At 34.8% G+C, this 23177-nt stretch overlaps 1 long non-coding RNA gene across 1 annotated transcript; it reads left to right on the top strand.

Annotated features, from left to right (window-relative positions):
• The first annotated feature begins 3570 nt into the window (after nucleotides 1-3570).
• LOC136042144 (uncharacterized) lies at nucleotides 3571-22467 on the top strand. The gene is made up of 3 exons (XR_010621185.1): nucleotides 3571-3645; nucleotides 8237-8386; nucleotides 22340-22467. It is a non-coding gene; the product is annotated as an uncharacterized LOC136042144 (long non-coding RNA).
• Nucleotides 22468-23177: the final 710 nt, after the last annotated feature.

The raw sequence follows: 23177 nt of genomic DNA, 5'->3' as shown, positions 1-23177 counted from the left end.
CCGATCGAAAGTTTATACGGATACCCGTTCCATATGAGCCTTATATGTCCCAGGCATAACTTACAACCCTTGCTCATGGGCTCTGGGGGATTGTGTCCACCCTAAAGACATTGTTACATAATTTTTTTTTGTTATTGCTAAGCAAAATGTGTATCTCACAATTTCAATTGAATGCATGTTAGGAACAGAGGATGTCAGGGAGGATGTTAGGAACAGAAACATGCTTTCAATCATGTTTGTCTCTAAAAATGGAGCTAGAACTATACATTTCAACTCAAATGAACCTCTTCTAAAGTTTACATGACCACCCCTTCTATGAAAACATTTAATAACCCTGTGGTATACCTTACAACCCTTACTCCAGTCTCTGGAGAATTTCTTCCGTCCCCAAGGTCTTATTATGTGATATTTGGACTCTTTTTGACCAAATGGCTATCCCAAAAATTTTGATTCAATTCTAGAAAATACGACGTATGGGTGGGTGGGGGTTGGCAATCTATAATCACTTTCACTCTTAAAAAAGAACTAGAACATCTGATTTCCAATCCAATGAGCCCCTTCGAAGTTTATGTTGCCGTAATTTCCATAAAAACCTTATTTGCCCTCGGGGAATAGCTTACAACCTTTACGCCGAGGGCTGTGGGGGGATATCAACCTTAAACACCTAATTTTTAACTACGCTGAACAAAATGCCCATCTCAAATTTTTTATTAGATCTGTTTTAGGAATTTATAGGCGTGGGGGGGGGGCTTGTTGCTTTCCAATCACTTTTGACTATTAAGAGAGGTCCTTTCGATTTCAAGTCGAATGAGCCTTAATGACAACAAATGGCCATCTCAAAATTTCTATCAGATATATTTTGGGAAATACAAGGTGGGGAGGGGGTGGAATCCACCCTTCGATCACTTTGAATCTTAAAAAGCCTTACTAGAACTTCTGATGACCAATCCAATGACCCTCTCCAAATTTTATACGACCATCCTTTCTATTAAAACCTTATATGCCCCAGGGCATAATTTATAATCCTTGTGCTGAGGGCTTTTGGGGGGTGGGGTGTCATCTTCAAAGACATACTTTCTTGACCTTTTAACTACGCTGAACAAAATGACTATCTCAAAATTTCATTCGATGTGTTTGGGGGTATGGCTTGGGAGGGGGGTTAATTGTCCTCCAATTATTTTTGAAATTTATAAGGGGCACTAGTCCCTTCAATTTCCCATCGAATGAGCCTTTTTTGAAGTTTTTGCGACAACAAATTGGTCATGTCAAAATTTCTACCATATAAAATTCGGGAAAATGCAAGGTGTTCAGGAGGGGGTATCCACCGACCAATTACGCTGAATCTGAAACAGGATAGTAGGACTTCTGGTTACCAATCCAATGATCTTCCTTCGAAGTTTATACAACCAACCTTTCAAAAGAAAACATTATATGCCCCAAGGGCACAACTTACAACCCTTACCCTGAGAGCTCTGGGGGGGGGGGGATTTTAGCCTCAAAGGCCCAATTTATAGATCTTTTAGCCACTCTGAACAAAATGGCTATGTCAAAATTATAATTGGATATGTTTGGTAAAATGGTGGGTGCTGAAGGGGGGTTCGTTTTTCGCTAATTATTTTCGACGATTAAATAGTGAACTTGCCCCGTCAATGTCTAATCGAAAGAGCCTTTTTCCAAGTTTCTATGAAAACAAATGGCCATCTCAAAATTACTATCAGATGTATTTTGGGAAAATACGAGGTTTGGGAGGGGGGCTACCTACAGTCAAATTACTCAGAATCTTGTTAAGAGGACTAGAACTTCTGACTGTTGCACCAATGAGCTCCCTCTGAAATTTATATAATCACCCTTTCTATATAAACCTTATATGCCCCCAGGGCATAACTTGCAACCCTTGCACTGAAGGTGTTTTTAGGGGGGGGGGGGGCATCATCCCCAAAGACATAATGACTGGACCTTCCAACTACGCTGAATAAAAAGGTTACATAAAAGTTTTGATAATATGTTTTCTAGGAAATAGTGGGAACAGAAAAGGGGTTAGTTACCCTCCAATTACTTTTCGCTATTAAAAGGCACTAGCCCTTTCAATTTTCAATTGGATTAGCCTTTTTCGAAGTTTCTATAACCACTCCTTTGATGCGAAGTGCCCTGGTCTCAAATAAACCAAAAACGACCAAAAAAAGAATAATAATTCATTGTGCCCACATCGCTATTTCCTCTGGCACTGCTATTGCGCTGCCTATGACCAACAAATTGAAAGGCAAATAGTCAGTTTTTCACAAATATTTTTTCCACAAGGATATCTGATAAAGAACTTTAAATAGCTATTATTTTCTGCATATTAACAAGTCCCTAAACTCTGCCTTTGGGAATGACATGACCCCTATCAATTTCTGGGTATAAAATCGTAGGCTATAAAATTTGCCCATCGTTAAACGTTGTATTTTTTATTTTGAAATGCATGGGCATTTTTCTAATTAGGGGGATTCCCTGGGTAAATTTTACACCGAGAAGGGGGGGGGGTTCCCTGACATCCTCTGAAAATAGGTGAGATGCTAAATACTTAGAAACATTCAACTAAAATATTTCAAAGAAGCAATATCAAATTTTAAAGCGAACAGAATCTATTCCGTATATTAGGGGCACTGCCTATGACCAAAAAGATTGAAAGGCAAATAGTCCCTTTTTCACACCTGTGTTTCCCCAAAGATATCAGATAATTTTTTTTAAATAGATATTATTTTCAGCTTAGTTGACAAGTCTTTAAGCTGTGCCTTTGGGAATGACATGACCCCTGTTAATTCTTGTGTATAAGGCCATAGGTTATAAAATTTACCCATCATTAAATATTGTATGTTTACTTTGAATTGCATGGATATTTTTCGATTGGGGAGGATTCCCTGGGTAAATTTTATACCGAGAAGAAGGAGATTCACTTACATCCTTTGAAAAACGGTGAGATGCTAAATTATTACAAAAATTATTTACAAAAAATAGATTTACAATTAAATTACAAATAAAAAATATTTAAAAAAATATTTACAAGAAATAGGCTTCGAAATCAATCACAATTTATAGTCAGCATTATGGATACAAAAGGTGTTGATTGCTTATCCGTCTTCTTATTTGATTTTCTGTTGATTCGGTGCTGACTACACATTAAACTCGTGGAGATTTATATTTGACGTTTACAATCATTGGTTGAAGTATAATTACCCTTGCATAGTCCCATTGTTTTTTTAAGTCAATCATTTATTTTATTTTAAAACGAAAATTATAATTTCAATAGATAATTTCTCCCCAAAATATTTTATTTTTACCTCACTGTTTACCATTTATTCATTAAAATTCAAAATTTCCTATTTTCCTTATTTGTAGTTTATTAGTCAGGCTGGGATCGTGAAAAATTCTTAGAAAGAAAATTGGTTCGTGAGCTAGAAAAACAAAAATCTCGGAACCACTGCTCGAAACATAAATGATTTGATATCGAATGATCTCGAATATTCCTCGGGTTTTTCTGTTCACAGCACCGCCTTTATTAAACTCAGTTACCGCCGAGTGTTTCTAAAAGAAAAGAGCAGCAGGCTTAGCACGCTGCAGTGAAAGAAATAGTCTATATTATCTTATTTAGATAGGTTGCTAATGGTATTGTTGGAATAGGCTGCTAATAGTTCTTTTTTAAACAGTCAATACAAAGTTCCGTTTTTGGTTAGAAGTCTAGAAAATAGGGTGTTTAAGAAGATAGTAGCCTAGTTATTGTTAGGCTGACATGTTTTTCCTGTGATTTCACTATACTTTGCCTTCAAATCTCACTTTAATGCGCAAATGCACAGCCTAAGCTGTATATTTCCTACGTAAGGGGTTTTATGGCTCTTGGTTTTGTTAGCATTGATTCAATTTTCAGAGAGAAGGGTTGAACTATAACTGATACATTGCAAAATATCCTACATAGAAAATGTAGAATCCCAGTAATGGGCCTCTTTAAAATTTGCTAGAAAATTCTATTTCTGAGCCAAATATGGCTAGACTTGCTTCAGCCTTGGGTTTTTGTCAACAGTTGGAAATGTTGAGAAAGAAGTAAGTTAACAAAACAAATTTTTCTTTGTAATATGTAGGCAAATTGTAGTTTCCTCTATGACTTATTCCCTTATTTGCAAATATATGGGCCAAATTAGATTTCCCATGCATTATCCTAGGATATGGGTTTTATGGTTATGGACCCTTGTTTCAACTTAACATCCACAAATTGAATCAACAATAATGAAACTATGAAACAGAAAAGTGTACTAGAAATGTGTAATCTATGCTGTTTATTTTTAAATGGGGGGAGAGTGGGAGTAAAGTATGGTAGTAGCACCCTCAAAGTAGGCTATATGAACTAAAATTTTTTATTAATATAAAGTAATTTTTTTTAACAAGTTTCCTTTTCAATAGCCCCAGTCGACAGGCTACCAGCATGGTGTTAGACAAATCTCTGTTTAGAAATGAAACAAATGAATTGGGTACACAATCAAGGCTATTGAGAATGAAACCATTTACAGTTATGAAAACCACTTAAGAAATCCTAAAATACATACTTATATTTTTTCTAAAAGTACTTTACAATACCTTACAACCCCCTAAATATATAGTACAAATTCTTCATTTCCCTTCTTTTTTTTCTGTTTCTTGATTAGACTGCCTTTTTTTTCACTGATTTAACACCATAAAAGCAACATTTGCAAAATAAAAGTAAGACAAATGCATAGGAAATTATGAACAACCTTTTAAAGTACTGTTTTGGTGAAAGGATAATTCTTTCACCATTACTTTGAGTAGATCTTCATGTTTTAGTTTTTTGTGTTTCTTTCAAAGTTTTTTTTTTATATTATCTTTGGTTTTTGTCAGTAGTTTTAATTTTAATATTAGACACTGAGGATGGTCAAGTGGAGGTTTTGACTGAAATATTTACATTGTTATCTATGTTTTTCACTGGCTTGTATTATTGTTTTTTCTCAATTCTTTACTGTTTTTTTTCTATTGTATCACTACTTTATTCCACCCCTGCCTAATTTGTAAATATATGGCCAAAATTAAACATTTTTGGGTCATTTTCCATTTTTTTATTTTATCAATGCTTCTTTGCTGATAAATCTATTTTTAGGAAAGAGTGACAGAAAAAAGAAACAAAAATACATAGGAAATATAAACTATGGTATGAATTTGTCTGTCTAAGGGAGAGGTAGGGGGCAAATTGAAGTCATTTTAGGAATGCTTTAAGTATGCCAGCTTTGAAAAAAGCTGTTCTCAGAATTTTATAGTTTTTCCTTTGAACAGACCTAATTATACACTAATGCCCTTTAAAAGTAAGGAAACTATTTTAAATACTATCATTCATAAACGTGTACTGCCTTTTTTTTATACCACTTTCCCCTCTGATGTTCAGATATATACCCCAAATATATATTCTTGTTGAATTTTCATGGCACTTGGTATTAACCTGTGCTTGTTAATTTGGAAAAAAATGAAGTATCTTTAGCTTATGAATAGTTGAACAGATCTTAATGGAATTTTATGTTTGGAAGGATATCATGTCTCAGAGCTGTTATTTTAAATCCTGACTGAATCTGGTGACATTGGGGGGTTGGGAGGGGGTAACCTAAAATCTTGTAAAACACTTTGAGTGGAGGGATCAGGATGAAACTTATTTGGAAAAAATAGTCTTAGATACATGATTGACATAACCGGAACGGATCCGCTCTCTTTGGGGTAATTGGTAGGGGGGGTGGAATTATGAAAAATTAGAAAAAATGAGGTGTTTTTAAATTACAAATGGGTGATTGGATCTCAATGAAATTTGATATTTAGAAGGATATTGTGTCTCAAAGCTCTTATTTTAAATCCCAACCAGATCTGGTGACATTGGGGGGAGTTTGGGGCAGGAAACCTAAAATCATGGAAAACACTTAGATTGGAGGGATCAGGATGAAGCTTGGTGGGAAAAATAATTAGAAGTATTAGATACGTGATTTAAATAATTGAAACGGATCCGCTCTATTGGGGGGGGGGGCTATTTCTGGAAAACTAGAAAAAATGACATATTTTTAGCTTACAAAGGAGTGCTTGGATCTTCATGAAACTTCATATTTAGAAGGACCTCCTAACTCAGATCTCTTATTTTAAATCTCGACCAGATCCAGCATCATCGGGGGGGGGGACCGGAAATCCTAGAAAATACTAAAAGCAGAGAGATCAGGAAGAAACTGGATGGGAAGAATAAAAACCTGTCTAAGATACATGACTGACATAACCAGACCAGATCTGCTCTCTTTGGTGGAGTTGGGGGGGGGGGGGTAATTTGAAAAAATGAGGTATTTGTAACTTACAAAGGGTGACCAGATCTGAATGAAATTTGATATTTTGAAGGTTCTTGTGCTTTAAAGCTCTTATTTTACGTGCTGATCAGATCCTGTGACATTGGGGGTGTTGGAGGGGGAAACCAGACTTCTTGGAAAACATGAAAATTGGGGTATTTTTATCTTACAAATAGGTGATCAGATCTTAATGAAATTTGATATTTAGAAGGTATTCATGTCTCAGAGCTCTTATTTCAAATCCCGACCAAATCTTTTGACATTGGGGGGAGTTGCAGGGGGAAATCTTGGAAAATACTTGGAGTGGAGGAATTTGGATGAAGCTTGGTGGATAGAATAAGCAAATTTCCTTGATACATGATTGACGTAACCGTACCGGATTCGATCTCTTTGGGGGAGTTGGGGGGAGGGGTTGAGTAATTTGGCGACTTTGGTGCTTCTGGACGTGCTAGGATGATGAAAATTGGTAGGCGTGTCAGGGAGCTGTACGAATTGACTTGATAAAGTCGTTTTCCCAGATTTGACCATCTAGGGGGCTAAAGCAAGAGGGAAAATTATAAAAAAATTAGGTATTTATAACTTTCGAGTTTGTGATTGGATCTTAATGAATTTTGATATTTAGAATAACATCATGACTCAGAGCTGACTGGCATTAAGCCTCTGATTTCTTTTAAATCAATCTATTGATTCATAGAATTTTGTTAGAGCTCATACCATATGATCTCTTGGCTCTTAGCTCTTCTTGCCTTGTCACAAGTGCCATATGAGCTCTTAGCTCTTGTTTATAATAAAACTTTTCTTTCTGCTGCTGGGTTACTGTTAATTTAATAAGAAGAAAGATTTAAGCTTGAGAAAAGTAATTTGTAACATTCTATCTTGGGTATTGGCTTGGATAACTTTCTGCATTTTGGTAATTATACTAGCAAAAGTAGCAGCAAATTAGAGCCTTTATTTTTTTATATTTAACTCTATCTTTGCTTGGCCAGGTCTAATTTCAGATAGATTTCTTGATTTAAAAATATTTTTTCAATGTATTGACAACAGGCTTCTTATCTCAAGCATAAATAGATGAGATTGGTTGATATTTAAGACTAGACTAGTTGAGAATAACCAACTACAATCTTGGAAAACTTAAATCATGTACATACTGCACAGATTATAACAAATTCAATGATGAAGCAGTCTACTTCTTAGACTGTATGTATAAAAGTTTACAAGGATTTAACTGTTGAACTATCCAACTAATCTTTTGTTTAGGATTGAACAGTATTTTCGAAGATTAGACTAAAGCTTTAAATGTACATCTTAGAATAAGCTCCAATATTGAATATCAATGTATTTAAAACAGTCAGAATTTTTTAGGGGTTATTATATTCTGGATAATCACATTCTCATGAACGAAATTCAGAAAAATTATTAAACTATCTAGTAGAACAGTTCAAAATAGGATGATTACTGTTATATTTTTGTCTTGGAAAGGATGTGTGGTCTTTGAAGTTAACTATCTAGTTCTTGGTGTTATAATAAATTTTACACCAAGATTGGTAGAAATAAGGATAGATGGTGTCCTAGACTTGGTAAATTAGATAAAGAAAAAAAACAGTAATGGCTACAGACTACTGCAATTTTATAGGTATTACAACTATAGTTATAACCAATACAGTATTTAATTGTACATGGCCTATACCTTTGCATAGTGTTCACATTACGGTAAATCAGCTAATCCAATAGATTTTGTTGTTGCAAACCAAAGACTGTTAGGATCAATACAAGATCAAGGGCATATAGGAGTACTGTTATTAATGTTAAAAGTAAAGATTACTGTCTAGTAGGGTTTATGGCTCATTCACAGCTGAAATTAAGGAAAAATAACTATATTTCAGGAAGGTATGCTTTTAGAAAACTTCATGATGATAATTTGAGGGAAAATTTCCAAGAACAGTTGAATACCAAACTCGATAGTTTAAAACTTGACAGTGTAGAAGATGGGTGGAATAATTTTTGGAAAGTCATATATAAAGTTGCTGATAAAGGTACTATTTTTTTTTAACTTCAGCTTATATTATGTGCTCAGTCTCATTGAGAGACAGTTTTTGGTCTTGCTTCAATTTTTTGCCCAAATTGACAAAATTCTTGCCCTGATGCTTTAAAAGAAAAAGGCTTTTGCCAGCTTTGCCTCTTACTCAGACTATCAGTCTTGGGTTTTTCATCATTTATCCCTGTCTCTTAACTCTTTTATTTTAGGACCACCAGCTTGATTTTAATTCTAAAATCTAACTGTTTTAAATTCGCCTAAAGATGTAAATCTATTAGAGGTGAGAAAGAAAAAATTACAACAAATAAGTTCGTTTTTTTTTATGGACTTCTGTCAATTAATTATAGAATATTAACTTAATTACTTAATTCAGGAAGGTTTAGATTTCTTACTTAAATTGTGTTATGAAAGAGAGAAGAAGAAGAGGTTTTAAAGTAAAACAACGGAAAGAAGCGCATCAATGTATTTATATTTAAACAGAATTACAAATTAAAATAACTTTTTTAACGAAATTGAATATTTTAACATAATTGTAAACAAAACAAAAATTTATAACTGAAATTAAATTCAAAAACATTAATTCTTTCTTGATTCCAGTATGAGGCACTAAAACTTTGAAAACAGAGGCCTTACTTTTAATTTAAAAGTTTGAAGGGCCATAGAAAAAAAATGATGTACGAATATCAATGGCATTGTTTTTATGGCACTTGGTATTAACCAAGTGACATATAGCAATCGCAAATCCTGTTGGTCTCTCTGTCTGTCTGTCCTGGTTTTGCTACTTCAGGCACTTCCAGGCAAGCTAGGACGATGATTTTTGGCAAGCATATCAGGGACCGGACCAGATTAAATTTGAAATAGTCGTTTTCCCGATTTGATCATCTAGGGGGGGGGGAGTGTGTGGCCGGTTAATTCGGGAAAAATAGAAAAAATGAAGTATTTTGACTTACAAACAGGTTATGGGATCTTAATGAAATTTGATGTTTTGAAAGATATCGTGTCTCAGAGCTCTTATCTCAAATCCCGACCAGATCTGGTGACATTGGGTAGAATTGGGGGGGGGGAGTAATTCAGAAAAATAAGAAAAAATGAAGTATTTTAACTTACGAACGGGTGATGGGATCTTAATGAAATTTGATGTTTGGAAAGATATCGTGTCTCAGAGCTCTTATCTTAAATCCCGACCAGATCTGGTGACATTGGGGGGATTTGGGAGGGGGGAGTGAACCTAAAATCTTGGAAAACGCTAAGAGTGGAGAGATCAAAACGAAACTTGGTGGGGAAAAATAAGCAGTAGTCCTAGATACGTTATTAACATAACTGGAATCGATCTGCTCTGTTTAGGGGAGTTGGGGGAGGGGGTTAATACTGAAAAATTAGAAAAATGAGGTATTTTTAACTTTCAAAGGAGTGATCGGATCTTAATGAAATTTGATGTTTTGAAGGATATCGTGTCTCAGAGCTCTCATTTTAAATCCCGACTGGATCCGGTGACATTGTGAGGAATTGAGGGGGGGCCTAAAATCTTGGAAAACTCTTAGAGTGGAAGGATCGGGATGACCCTTGGTGGGAAAAATAAGAACATGTCCTAGATACGTGATTGACATAACCGGAACGGATTTTCTTTATTTGGGGGAGTGGGGGGGGGTTAATTCTGAAAAATTAGAAAAATTACGTATTTTTAACTTGCAAAAGAGTGATCCTATCTTAATGAAATTTCATATTTAGAAGGACCTCGAAACTCAGATCTCTTATTTTTTATCCCGACCGGGTCCAGTGTCATTGGGGTTGGGGGACCAAAAATCTTGGAAAGCGCTTAAAGCAGAGAGATCAAACTGAAACTTGATAGAAAGAATAAGCAATAGTCCAAGATAGGTGACTGCCATAACCGGAACGGATCCGCTCTCTTTGGTGGAGTTGGGGGGGGGGGGAGTAATTCTGAAAAATTAGAAAAAATGAAGTATTTGTAACTTACGAACGGGTGATCATATCTTAATGAAATTTAATATATAGAAAGATCTTTTGCTTTAAAACTCTCATTTTAAGTCCCGACCAGATGCGGTGACATTGAAGGGAGTTGGAGGAGGAAGTTGGAATTTTTGGAAAAAGTAGAATCAAGGTATCTTACGAATGGGTGATCGGATCTCAATGAAACTTATCTATAGAAGAATTTTATGTCTCAGATGGTCCATTTTCAATTCGAATCAGATCCAGGGACATAGAGCGTCGGAGGGGGGAAAGACAAATCTTGGAAACTGGAAATCTTGGAAAACGCTTAGAGTGGAGATATCAGGATGAAACTTGATGGGATGAATGAAAACAAGTTATAAATACAATATTGATTGGTACGGATCCTCTCCAAATGGAAGGTTCTAATTTTATTTTGAACAATTAAATTTGATTGGTGGGCTACATGCCTCCCACGCTCCCCCCTCAAGTAATCCTTGTGTCATATAACCTTCACCACGTTCTGCTTGGGGGAAAGGGTTTCAAGTGGTACTCCGCGTTCATATTAGGTTATTGTGGAAGAAGTGGTCATATCAACTTTCGAGGATACTCATTTGATTGAAAAATTAAAATTCCGGATTTCTTTTTAAGAATCAAAGTGATTTAAGGGCAACAAACCTCCGGAGCTGGGGTGAAGGGTCGTAAGTTGTGTCCTGGGGGTATATAAGGTTATTTTTGAAGGGGTGGTTATATCAGTTTTTGAAGAGGCTGATTTGATTGGATATTAAAGGTTCTAGTTTTCTTTTTGAGAGTCGGAAGGGATCAGAAGGTGCTTTTAGCCTTAACCCCTAATGCATTGCCCCTCCAAATTTAACAGATTCAACCTATGAGATAGCCCTTTTGTGCAAACTTGTCCACGTGTCTTAACAATGCCTCTGGGTTCGACAACCCCCTTGGCCCCAGAGCTTATGGTGAAGGGTTGTAAATTAGGCCCAGAGGGCATATAAGGTTATTTTGGAATTCATTTCTGTCAAATAATGTGAAATCTAAAATTGGTGGCACATATTAACCCTTTAAAAATGTATTAATTCTATAATTAATTATATCATTCCACTTTACATTATTTTGTAGGGGAAAAATATTTTTCGTGGTATCCTCATTCTTTGACTTTTTGTTTTGTTATTCAAACTTTTTAAAAATAAAATTGTCAGTTATTAGCTCCCTCGTCATTTTACCCTCTTTCCCCTAAGATTTTGCTCTAGATCTAGCTTCTCAAATATATACTCTTTTCTTCAATATTCAACACAGATACTCATGCTAAACTGGATATATTTGAGGGTACTTAGCACAACCAGTATTACAACGGACTAAATGGAAAAAAAATGACAGAAAAGTATTTCATATAGGCAATAAATGGGTTTATCAGGAGAAAGGGGTACACTGCAGGGTAAAGACTATTATGTTGAAAAAATATTATGTTGAATGACCATTATTGAAAACGAGTATAGACTAAGGAAATTGTTAACAACTGAAATGAATTTTACAACCCCCTCCTCCTTGATGTGAAAATATATACTCTGAATGCAAAAGATTTTCTATTATTTTTGAAAAACCGTTTGAACAATTTGCGTTGTAAAGGGTTCTTAACAAAACTTAGTGACAAAATAGATGTGACGAAACCAAACCTTATAAATAATAACTGATCTACTAAACCGAAGGCTTAAAACACCCCTAAGAGTCTCATTATTTCAAAATATCATTTTTACTAAAACAGGACAATTAACCAAGCTTAGTAATACTTTCTGGCACATTATTTTTGATCTAGATATTTTAACTTTAAATTTCAATGAGTCAAAATCTGGTTTTCCCTACATTAATTTTTTTTTTTTTTTTCTTAATGGGATCATTCTGAATCCCACAAATAAAAGGAGAATAGTATCCGTCCCTGTCTCTGAAATTTTGTGTGTAAGTGACTGGCTCTGTGGACTTAGCTCCCATAAGAACCTTGACTGAAAAAATATGATGCCATGTAAATTGTACGGTTGTGATGTTTCCTTTGAAGTAACAGTTCACCAGGACGATTGAGTTATGATACCCATTATAATAACTTAACGTCTGCGAACTGTTTTTGGAAATAAAGAATGATTTCTTAGAGTGACTAATGTAGTTGACTGCTATAAATATTAAAACAAATGGGAAAATACTTTGACAACTTCTAAAGAAGAGATAAAACTAGACTTATCTCTGTCAAAGGCAATATGAGGGCATCGTGAAGAACGAAGAGATGGGCCCAAGTGAAAGGTTAAGAAATAAATTTACTAATAGAGGCGTTAAATCAAAGGGGAAGGGGGATGAGGTGGAGAGGGGCAAGGGATGGAGAGATAAACAGAGGGATAATGTAAGAGATAGAATAGAAGATATTTGAGATTTTTTGGGTCTCGCTTTTGTTAAATATACCTTTAGCATTCTAGTGTTATTTACTCTTTAGTTTATTTATCCGAAAGGAAACCAAACTATTAGTTTACGTGTATTCTTTTATATCTAGGAGTTTTTCGAAAGCTCCCATGAACGATTAGCCGAAATTTCTAATTTTAAATCAACAAGCAAATCAATTTAAATAATCCGTTTCTCAGCCTATTAGGAGAAGTATAACCCCAACCACATACCTCAAAGAAAAGTATTAAAAGAAACAAATTAATACATTTTCTTTAAGTAATTTTCTGCGGAGGGAATATTCCGTGGATAAAGGAGGGTCCCAAGGGGAATTTTTGGTAAAGGGATGGATTTTTTCCAGTGGAATTATCTAACGGAGAAGATTTTCCACAAAAGAGAGTTGGCTTCAAAAGTTCATTTTTTATTTTTTATTACTATTTTTTTTAGCTCTAACAATCGGCTGGTGGACAGCCTTGTCAAAATATCTGTTTTTATATTCTCTCTTCGTTTGCCCATCGGCTAGAAATATCCGTCAATTTCTAGATGATAATTCCTTGTTTGTTGTCATACGTCATGGATCTTTTTGTAAAAACAACAACATTTTTTTGTGCAAAAACCTTGTATTTCTAGAAGTGCATGCACTTCTTATCAAATTAAAGTCTACGCAAAAAGCTGCAATTTGACGCAGGTCTATCTAAATTAGGATGGTGAATTTCTATTCTTTTTCTTTTTATTATAATTTCAACAAAATTCCACATTTATGCGTCAATTTTATTATATTAATTTGGATTTTCTTATTATTCATACAACTTTAATCTAAAAAAAAAAAAAAAAAAAATACAGAAAAAAAGTCTGAAAATATAATTGGGTAGATGGATAAAATAGATTCAAGGCTATTGATTATTAGCAAAACTAACTCGTTGAGTTAGGGCAAACAGTTTCCATCACTTTAAACAGTGCAGTAATCAGTCAGTGGATCAATATAGAAAAAAACCTACAACGGTAATTATGTTCTATTAGAATTATATCACAGTATACACATACAGGATATATAGAGACACCCTACAAGCAAGTAAAGTCTTGTTAAAATCTTGTTTTTCATTCCCCCCTTATTGATTTTAATTGATACTGAGAAATAAAGGCTCTTGATGACTAACGAAAAATTTGGGAGGAGGAGATCCTAGAAAAAGATGAGCAGTAGTATACTCTGTACAAAAGAGTAAATAAATAAAACTACAGGAATAGAGTCGTGGAGAAAACCCAGAGTTGCAAAAAAGACGTAGTTCAATCATGAGAAAAAAAAAAACACAACTAAATTCTTCGGGTTTGTTCTCCCCCCCTCAACACAAAAAATGTGCGTGGAGAATTAGCTAAAAAGTCAAACTTGTGAGAAAAACAGACTTCGATATCGTTTACTGTTTTATCCAAGTTTAAGATCAAACTCAAAAAGCACTGGTAACTTTTTACGAAGTACTGAGTCTTTGCTAGGTAATTTGCTGCTACGTACGAGTCGTATGATCCACGTTTATTACTCCATGTGATCTTGAATGCCTTGAACGGTAAGGGGCGAGGGAGGTAGGTGATGCTAGACGCCAAGAATAATTCGTCAGTAGTGTCTGCAGACTGAACAGACTTGACGTATGTTCACCATCAGTCAACCCTCATCATCTTATCAACAATGTATTTATGGTCAGCTTTTTTGAAGTGAGACGCTCTTCTTGCTTTCCGAAAATGGCTTCAGCAAGCAATTGGTACAGCTTTTAAGTATCATTCTTACATTTCGATTTCTGCTGCTACTCAATCTTAAATATTTTTACTTACCCATTTCCAAGTAGGCTCTCCATTTTAGGGTTCGCTTGTTGATGCACCTCTGCCCTCTTCGATAGTGGATCCATTCATTTCTTTAAATTAAGACCAGCAGTGCTAAATCTAAAGGAGGAGGAGGAAGCTTGTCGAAATATCTGCTTTTATCTTCTCTCTTTGTTTTTCAAAAAGCTTAAAATTACCCTCGTTTTCTATATTATATTTCCTCGTTAATGTCAGGTATTTATATTTCCTATCAAACTCATGTATTTGTTTTCATTTGTGTTTATATTTCCTGTCATTTGTATTTCCTATATCCTATGAAATTTGACACGCGTTTCTGTTTTTTTTTTTTTTTTTATAGCACTAAAAAAGATTGTAATTTGATGCAAGTTTCAGGTCTCTATTCATCAATCTTCAAGTTTCAGGGTTGTGAAATACTTTTATTTTTTTCAAAATAGTAATTTCTACAAAAACCTACATTTTATGTTTCAAATTTTTATATTAATTTTGATTTTCTTTTGATTCATGCAACTTTAATCTAAAGAAAAGAAAAATATTGTGAAAATATAATTAGGTAAATGTAAAAAATAGATTCTAGGCTATTGATTACTAACAAAACTGACTCATTAAGTTAGGGGGAAAAGTTAAAATCACTTTAGAAAAGACTTTAATCAATTTAATTAATCAATTTAGTAGAAAAATACCTACAAATGTAATTGTGAGTTATTAAAAAATATCAGAGTGTATGCAGACATACAGAATATATATAGACGCCCTACAAACAAGTACAATCTTGTTCTGTTTGGTTTGATTCGTCTAACAAACTTTGTTTTCCTTCAGTTTCCACTTTTTACTCTGTCTGATTTTTGCAAACAGAAATCCGTGTACTCAGCAGACAAAAATAGATAGATGAAAAACTTTGCTTAAATGATCTACAAGTGGAACAGGGGGACGGGGTATACTAAATTGTTCATACTTATATAGTGTTCATACTTACCTCTTTGATGTCACATTTGATGACATATTTTTGTCTTAAAAACCAGTAAATGTTTACAATTAAAAATGAACGAATATTGCATACAATATGAAAACCCCTAGTACAAAAATGTTTGAAAAGTGTTGAATTGAAAGAAAATAAATAATTTGATTCGTCAGAAGTTTGTGGTGTTGGAGGCTATTGAACCCTTTACAGAGTGTTGTTAAAGCCAAATCTTTTCGCAGGGGAAATAAGGTATTTGATAGATGTTAAACTTCAGTATGTTGCTTTTTGCCCTACGCGTTTTTTTTAATATCAACCCCTGTTTATACGGGGAAGAAAAAAACACTAAAATTCCAGCAAAAATGATGAAAATAAGCACGTACAACAGAAGGGCAGGACGTACTCATCATTTACAATTATTTCTCGTTTAGTTTAACGGCTTTCTCTCTGGTTTTTTCAAAGTCCAAATCTTTTTTTGGGGTTTTACTGTTTTAAAAAGAAACTGTTTTGGGGTTTAGAGTTGAGAGAAATAGTCAAACTTTAGCGTAAAGAGCGGGGCATTGATGAGGAAGCAGCCCCTTTCATATACGGAGTAATTTCTGTTCGTTAAAGTTTTAATGTCACTCCTTACTCTGATTTAAAAAAACTTTTTTTGTGTGTTTAATTTCTGGACGTTTTTGAATTAATGCATGTTTAGATCTTGGCTCTCCTCACATAAATAATTAAAACGAAATTTGCATATTAAATTTTTTGTGCTAAATGGCTTTTTCATAGTTTAAATCGGAAGATTTTGAGAAAAAAGGAGCGAGGGAGGAGGCCTAGTTCCCCTCCAATTTTTTTATTACTTAAAAAGGCAACTATAACTTATAATTTTTTACGAACGTTTTTATAAGTAAAAAATATGCGTAACTTACGAATTAAATTACGTAGCGAACATCTATATTCGTATGTTTTATTGCGTATATGAGGGGGCTCACCCTCGTCGATACCTCACTCTTTTCATTAAAGCTTAAATTTTGTCCCAATTCCTTAAGAATGACCCCTGAATCACAAAGGCCATAGAATAAATAGTTGAAATTATTAAAACTATTTTTGCGTAAAGAGCGAGGTATTACGAGGAGGTAAACCCCTCATATGTGTCATAATTTCTGTTCGTTTTAAGTTTTATTGCTGCTTCTCACTTCCAGTAGAAAAACTTCATATTTATTTTTTCATTGTTTTTTTTTAAATAATGCTAGAAAATCCTGCGCCCCCTCGATTGAAAGTCTATTCCTCCATGAGAAGTTCATCCGTGGAAAGATCCTCCCACGTAACCCCCTACCCTCAACACTCCCCTCAAACCAAAAAAATTCCCTGAAAACGTCTGTTCACTTCTCAGTAACAATTACTGTATGTAAACTCAGGTCAAAGTTTGTAACTTGCAGCCCCTCCCACAGGGACTGCGGGGTAGTAAGTCGTCCCCAAAGACATAGTTATTAGGTTTTTCGACTATGGTGAATAAAATGGCCATCTCAGAATTTTGATCCGGTGACTTTGGGGAAAGAATGAGCGTGGGAGGGGGCCTAGGTACCCTCCAGTTTTTTTGATCACTCAAGAAGGGCAATAGAACTTTTAATTTCTATTCCACATTTCTGTAGATAGAGGCTTGAAACTTCTACAAATATGTTCTCTGATATGCTGAATCTAATGGTGTAATTTTCGTTAAGATTGTATGACTTTTAGGGGGTGTTTCGCCCTATTTTCTAAAATGAGGCAAATTCTCTTAGGCTCGTAACTTTTGACAGTCAAGACTAATCTTAATGAAACTTATATATTTAAAATCAGCATTAAAATGCGATTCTTTTGATGTAGCCTAACTATTGGTATCAAAATTCCATTTTTTAGAGTTTCGACTAATACTGAGCCGGGTCGCTCCTTACTACAGTTCGTTACCACGAACTGTTTGATTACTTCCCAGTAGTTCTGCTTAATGTCATTATTTCCATTTTTTCTTCCAATTTGACAGATAAAAACATACGAATCGAAACAAAATTTGTTAAGCGCATTATTTATGTTGGTGTAAAGCTCAAATTGCTATTTAACTTAATTTTTTCTCGTTTTTATGTAATATAGCTCTACTTTTCTATGAAAAACTTCTTTATTGGTAAAATTTTAAAAATTAATTTTTTCAAAACAAAACGGATGCCGTCTTGTCACTGCGAATCTGAACATTTAAAAATACAATTTGCCCTCCTATGAACTAAAGGCTTACACAAAATTAATATACCAAAAACCAAATGGATGTTGTCTTGCATCTATTCCCAAGTTTTTTCAATAATTTTTTTTTATCGCTCTAGTCTTTTCTTTTAATTTCTACGTATCAATTGGGCTGAACATGGGACCAGTAGGCTGGGTAGGGGTGGGATATATTAACAACCAACTGGAATAGCATATCGGAAAAAAACACAAGAATAGGAATTGATTAGAATGTCAACTTCTCCCTATGTCAATTATGAATTATCGCCTTCATTTACCGGAATTGCAGTTGATATGCCGTATCTCCCTATGTCCGTCCATTGTTGTTGCCTTTCGTGTGTCGGTATTGTACAAATAGTCAGCTCATGTAATTGGGGTGGGTGCAATGTGTGGGAGGTACAGTTGTGGGTGTTGAGCCCCTTTAATATGCAACTTTTTCTGTTTTTATATCTCATTTATTTCAGCCTTTACTTGTTCTCTCCGTGCCTTTAATCTCTCAAAATAAAAATTTTGGATACGTTTTGAGTAAGGGACCTCAAAAGCAGTGATGGATCCAGGGGGGTGAGGTGTATACATCCCCCCTTAAAGAGGTGGTGGATTTGTGGTTGGGACCGTTTGCTCTGGTTTGGGTTGGGACGAAAGTTATTTTTTTAAATTGGTTTTTAATAGTTGAGGTTTTAAAAAGCTTTTTATTATTAAGACTGTTTCTTTCTCCAAAAAAGTTTGAGACAAGGTTTAGTCACTTTTTGCGGTCTCTGTTAGATTTTACTAATTGCGCATACCACCGAAAAGTATTTAATTATATTTAGGTTTATCAAAGGAATCTGTCTTTATTACCCCAAAAGCCAACTTGGAGGTGAAAATCTGCATTCTGTATTAACAAGTAGGGGAAATTTAAAATTCTAACTTCCTTAGGCTGTCGAAATGATATTTCACGATTGTGCTGTCACAACGTGGCTGAAAAGCAAAACATTCACTTCTTTTTTATTTAAAAAATTTGTTTTCCAGTCTTGCTATAACACTAAGGTGAAGAGATTTATACCATTACTTTTATTGGGTGTTTTTTTTTCGTTTTTTTTTGGGGTTTGCTTTTTTGTAAAGCAGGGTGGTTTTTCTTCAACAATGTTGTTTTTTAGGGGATTTGTATAATAGAAAGTAAATGTAGTAGAAGTGCAAAAATTATTAATTTGAGTTTTGGATTTTGGTGAGGAAATAGTTGCCACTTTACTGCCTATTTTCATCTAATTAAAGCTCTGCATTATATGACATATCACCTCCTCTGTTCATCCTAAAACATTAAAATAAAGGCCAAACTCTTTAGAACTTTAATAAAAGTTCGTATAAGTATATACTTAGAACTAAGTATATGAGTCGAAATACTCCTTCCAAGGTTGGAGTAATCATTTAAGAAAAATAAATTTTCGAAAAAATGTTTATAAAAGAAGGTAAATAACTACGTTTTAATTCTTTTTATCTAGCTGCTATAGGTGGGTCTCCGAATCCTTATTTTGAATCAGAAGAATGGCAATGATTTTTTTTTTCCAAACATTTACTAATAAAATGTTTCTTGCGCACTTTCATTGGAAAGAGACTGATTTCTAATGGTTTTTATTGCACTTGGTATTTACCAAGTGACAGCGATTGCAAATTCTGTCGGTCAGTTGGTCCCGGTTATGCTAGTTTAGTTACATCCAGATAAGCTAGGACGATGAAATTTGGTAGGCGTATCTGGGACCAGACCAGATTAAATTAAAATAGTTGTTTCCCTGATTTGACCATCTGGGGGTGGGGAATGGGGGACGGTTATTTCGGAAAAATTAGAAAAATGAGATATTTTTAACTCACGAACGGGTTATCAGATCTTAATGAAATTTGAGATTTAGAAGGATATCGTGTCTTAGAGCTCCTATTTTAAATACCGACCGAGATCTGGTGGCAAGGGGGGGGGGGGTAGGATGGGGAAACTTAAAATCTTGGAAAACGCTTAGAGTAGAGGGATCGGGATGGAAATTTGTGGAAAAAACATACACAAGTCCTAGATACGTGATTGGCATAACCGGAACAGATTCTCTCTCTTTGGGAGAGTTGGGGGGAGGGTTAATCCTGATAAATTAGAAAAAATGAGGTTTTTTTTTAACTTACGAAGGAGTTATTGGATCTTAATAAAATTTCATATTTAGAAGGATCTCGTTACTCAGATCTCTTATTTTAAATCCTGGTTGGATCCAATGTCATTGGGGGTAGTTGGGGGGGGACCGGAAATCTTGGAAAACGCTTAGGCTGGAGAGATCAGTATGAGACTTAGAGGGAAGAATAAGCACAAGTCCTAGATACTTGATTGACACAACCTGACTGAATCCACTCTCTTTGGGGGAGATGGAGGGGGTGTTAACTCGGAAAAATTAGAGCTCATGTTTGAAAGCTCTTATTTTAAATCGCGGCTTTAATCTGGCGGCATTAGTTAGCGGCATTAATCTGGTGACTTTAGGGGAAGTCGGAGGGGGAAGCCGGAAATGTTTGAAAACGTTTATAGTGAAGAGATTGGGATGAAACTTATAAAATATCGTAGATACGTGATTGACACAACCCGACTGGATCCGCTCTCTTTAGGGAAGTTAGGGGGGAGGGGTCCAGTACTTTGGTCAGTTCAGTGCTTCTGGACGTGCTAGGACGATGAAAATCGGTAGACGTGTCAGGGACCTGCACAAATTGCCTTGATAAAGTCGTTTTCCCCGATTTGTCCATTTGTGGGTGGGGTGGGGGCTAAAGGGAGAGGAAACGTTTAGAAAAACAATGAGGTATTTTTAACTTACGAGTGGGTGATAGGATATTAATGAATTTTGATATTTAAAAGGACCTCGTGTCTACGAGCTCTTATTTTGAATCCCGACCGGCATCAAGCCTCTGATTTTCCTTTTAAATTAATCTATGGATTCTTAAAATTTTGCTAGAGCTCATGCCATATGAGCTCTTGGCTCTTACGACCTCGTCACAAGTGCCATATGAGCTCTTACCCCTTGTTAAAATCATGCTGGTAATCCCCTCCGTGAAAAATTGCCCGACAAAAGGGTATTTTTCAGCAAAGGTTTTTTTTTTTTTTGGGGGGGGGGGGGTAAAACTGATATGTACTCCCTTATGATTTCTGAGTATATTTCAGGTCTGCGCTGTTATTCTGAAAGTTAAGAAAAACATTAAACCCCAAATGATCAGAATTTATTCCGTACAGGAGGGGTATTGCCCTATCCTTATCCACACCTCCCTTCAAGTTAAAAAAAAACTTAGGAATGCACTCGTTAGATCTGAAATTGAGAGTTCTAGTCCTTTTTATTAAGTCATAAGGGATTGGAGACCAACTAGCTGCGTGGAGGTGATATATTGCGGGGGGGGGAGGGGTATTTTTCCTTGTTTTTTTTTTCTCGGGGGAAACTCTCGTGGGGTGTATTTCGCGGGGGGGGGGGTATTTAACGCTGGCTGCCAAAAAAGGACAAGGAAAGATAAAGAATGACCGCGTATATCTTTAGATGCGTCAATTAAGGCATGCTTGATACCGATAAAAACCAGAAGAGAACAGAAACGTCTAACAATAAGAAAAGAGGCAATTGTAACTAATCAAGTGAAAAAAAGAAGGGGACAATCATAATTGCTCGTCAATAAAACTAAAAGTAACTAAAATCTAACCTGCATTAGGCTGGACTCTTTATTTCCTGGATGGGGTTGGAGTAGCTTTAATACATTTGGTATGCTTTTTTTTGTAGGGGGGGATTGTTTTTGGTTTTCTTTTAAAAAAATATTTTTTCTAGTTTTTTTTATCTCTTCTTGCACAGTTCTTGCTGTTCCATTTTTCTGGTTTCGTATTGCTTTCGTTTTTATTATTTTGTTGTGCTAATATAAATGAATGAATAAATCTTAAAACGAGCTCAGTAAAAATTGAATATGCAAATCCAATTTAAAACAAACAAAAATATTTTACTGTTGTAGCATATATGAATCCCAAAATGAACAGAAACTAAATAAACAATCATAGTAAACAAACATACAATATGCACTAACATAAGTGAACAAATAAGCCTTAAAACGAATAAGCCTTTAATTAAATATGCGAATCAAGATTGAAGCGATCAAAGATAAGTTCAAATAGGAGTATGGGTACTGCTTCCATCCCTAATATCAAAATCCTAAAACCTTCTGCGTCATTAAAGAAAAAAATTAAGTTGCTGTAAAATAAAATTTTGAACTGATTTGCTTTTCAGCAGTTGTAATCACTATATATCAGTTATTTAGTTTAACCTTATTTCTTCCTAAGACCGTTCACGAGAAATTTAGTTTCACTACAAACAAGAATTTTGCTGCTACTTCCTTTCCTACCTTTAAAAATCTAAAGCCTACTGCGTCATTGGAATAAAGTTTAGAATAAAGTTTTGGGTACATCCTATGCTGCATCATACTGCTTTATAGAAGAGCAGAAACGAGCTAGAGTTTTTGAAAATCTATTTTGGTGGACAGTTATCTTGCCTCCTAATCATATTTTAGTGTGATAATTTTTATTTACAGGGTTCTTGCGTTAATACACCTGAAGGGCCAAACAATTATGACGAAGTATTACAATCAGACATATGGAATTGCTGTAAATCTATGCACCGATCAAATTTACTTTTGAATTAGATCGAGCGAAAAAGAAGGTAAGTCTTAAAGCCCAATCACAGTGATATATTCCCAATTCTCACTTTAAGATAACTAGATTTATAGAATTTACCATTGACAAAAATATTCTAATGGGTGCCAGTTAAAGGTCAGTGTTGATAAAATCTCATATTGCCCGAGCCTTTTGGGTTTTTGTTTTAAAATCTACTGTTATCAAAAAGGTTTGGCTAACTTAATACAGAGAATAGTCAAAACTTGAATATTAAGAGAAATAACAAATTTCAGAAACATTTTCTGAAATTTTTATGACTTTCATAGATACTGTGGATCTTCCCTTTGAGCAGTTGTATTTAGAAGGTGCTGGGAAATCAATTGACAGTTTACTTCCCAAACAGTTTCTCCTATTTGTGAAGTCTTGGACACATTTGACAAAAAAAGCCCGAAACTTGAAGAATCCACTTGAGGAGAAATTGCGTAAGTCATCAAAGTGACTTTCATTCATCATTGCCCTTACACATTTCAACACTTTCAATCATCATTTATTATTACTCTTTTGGACAAACAACAAACATTCAGAGCAGGTTTAATAAGAGCCGATTTTTTTTATACTGTATACAATAGATATGTGCTTCGTAAGAGTCTTGGTCTTTGTTTTCACATAAATAATAGGCGTTTTGTATAACGTTTTGTCAACACTGCTTATTTGCTCTTGGTCTCTTAAATCGTTTTCATCATATGCGTCATTAAT

This window comes from Artemia franciscana, unplaced genomic scaffold (assembly GCF_032884065.1).
Source record: "Artemia franciscana unplaced genomic scaffold, ASM3288406v1 PGA_scaffold_69, whole genome shotgun sequence".
NCBI classification, from domain to species: domain Eukaryota; kingdom Metazoa; phylum Arthropoda; class Branchiopoda; order Anostraca; family Artemiidae; genus Artemia; species Artemia franciscana.
This window is presented reverse-complemented; position numbering and strand designations above follow the sequence as displayed.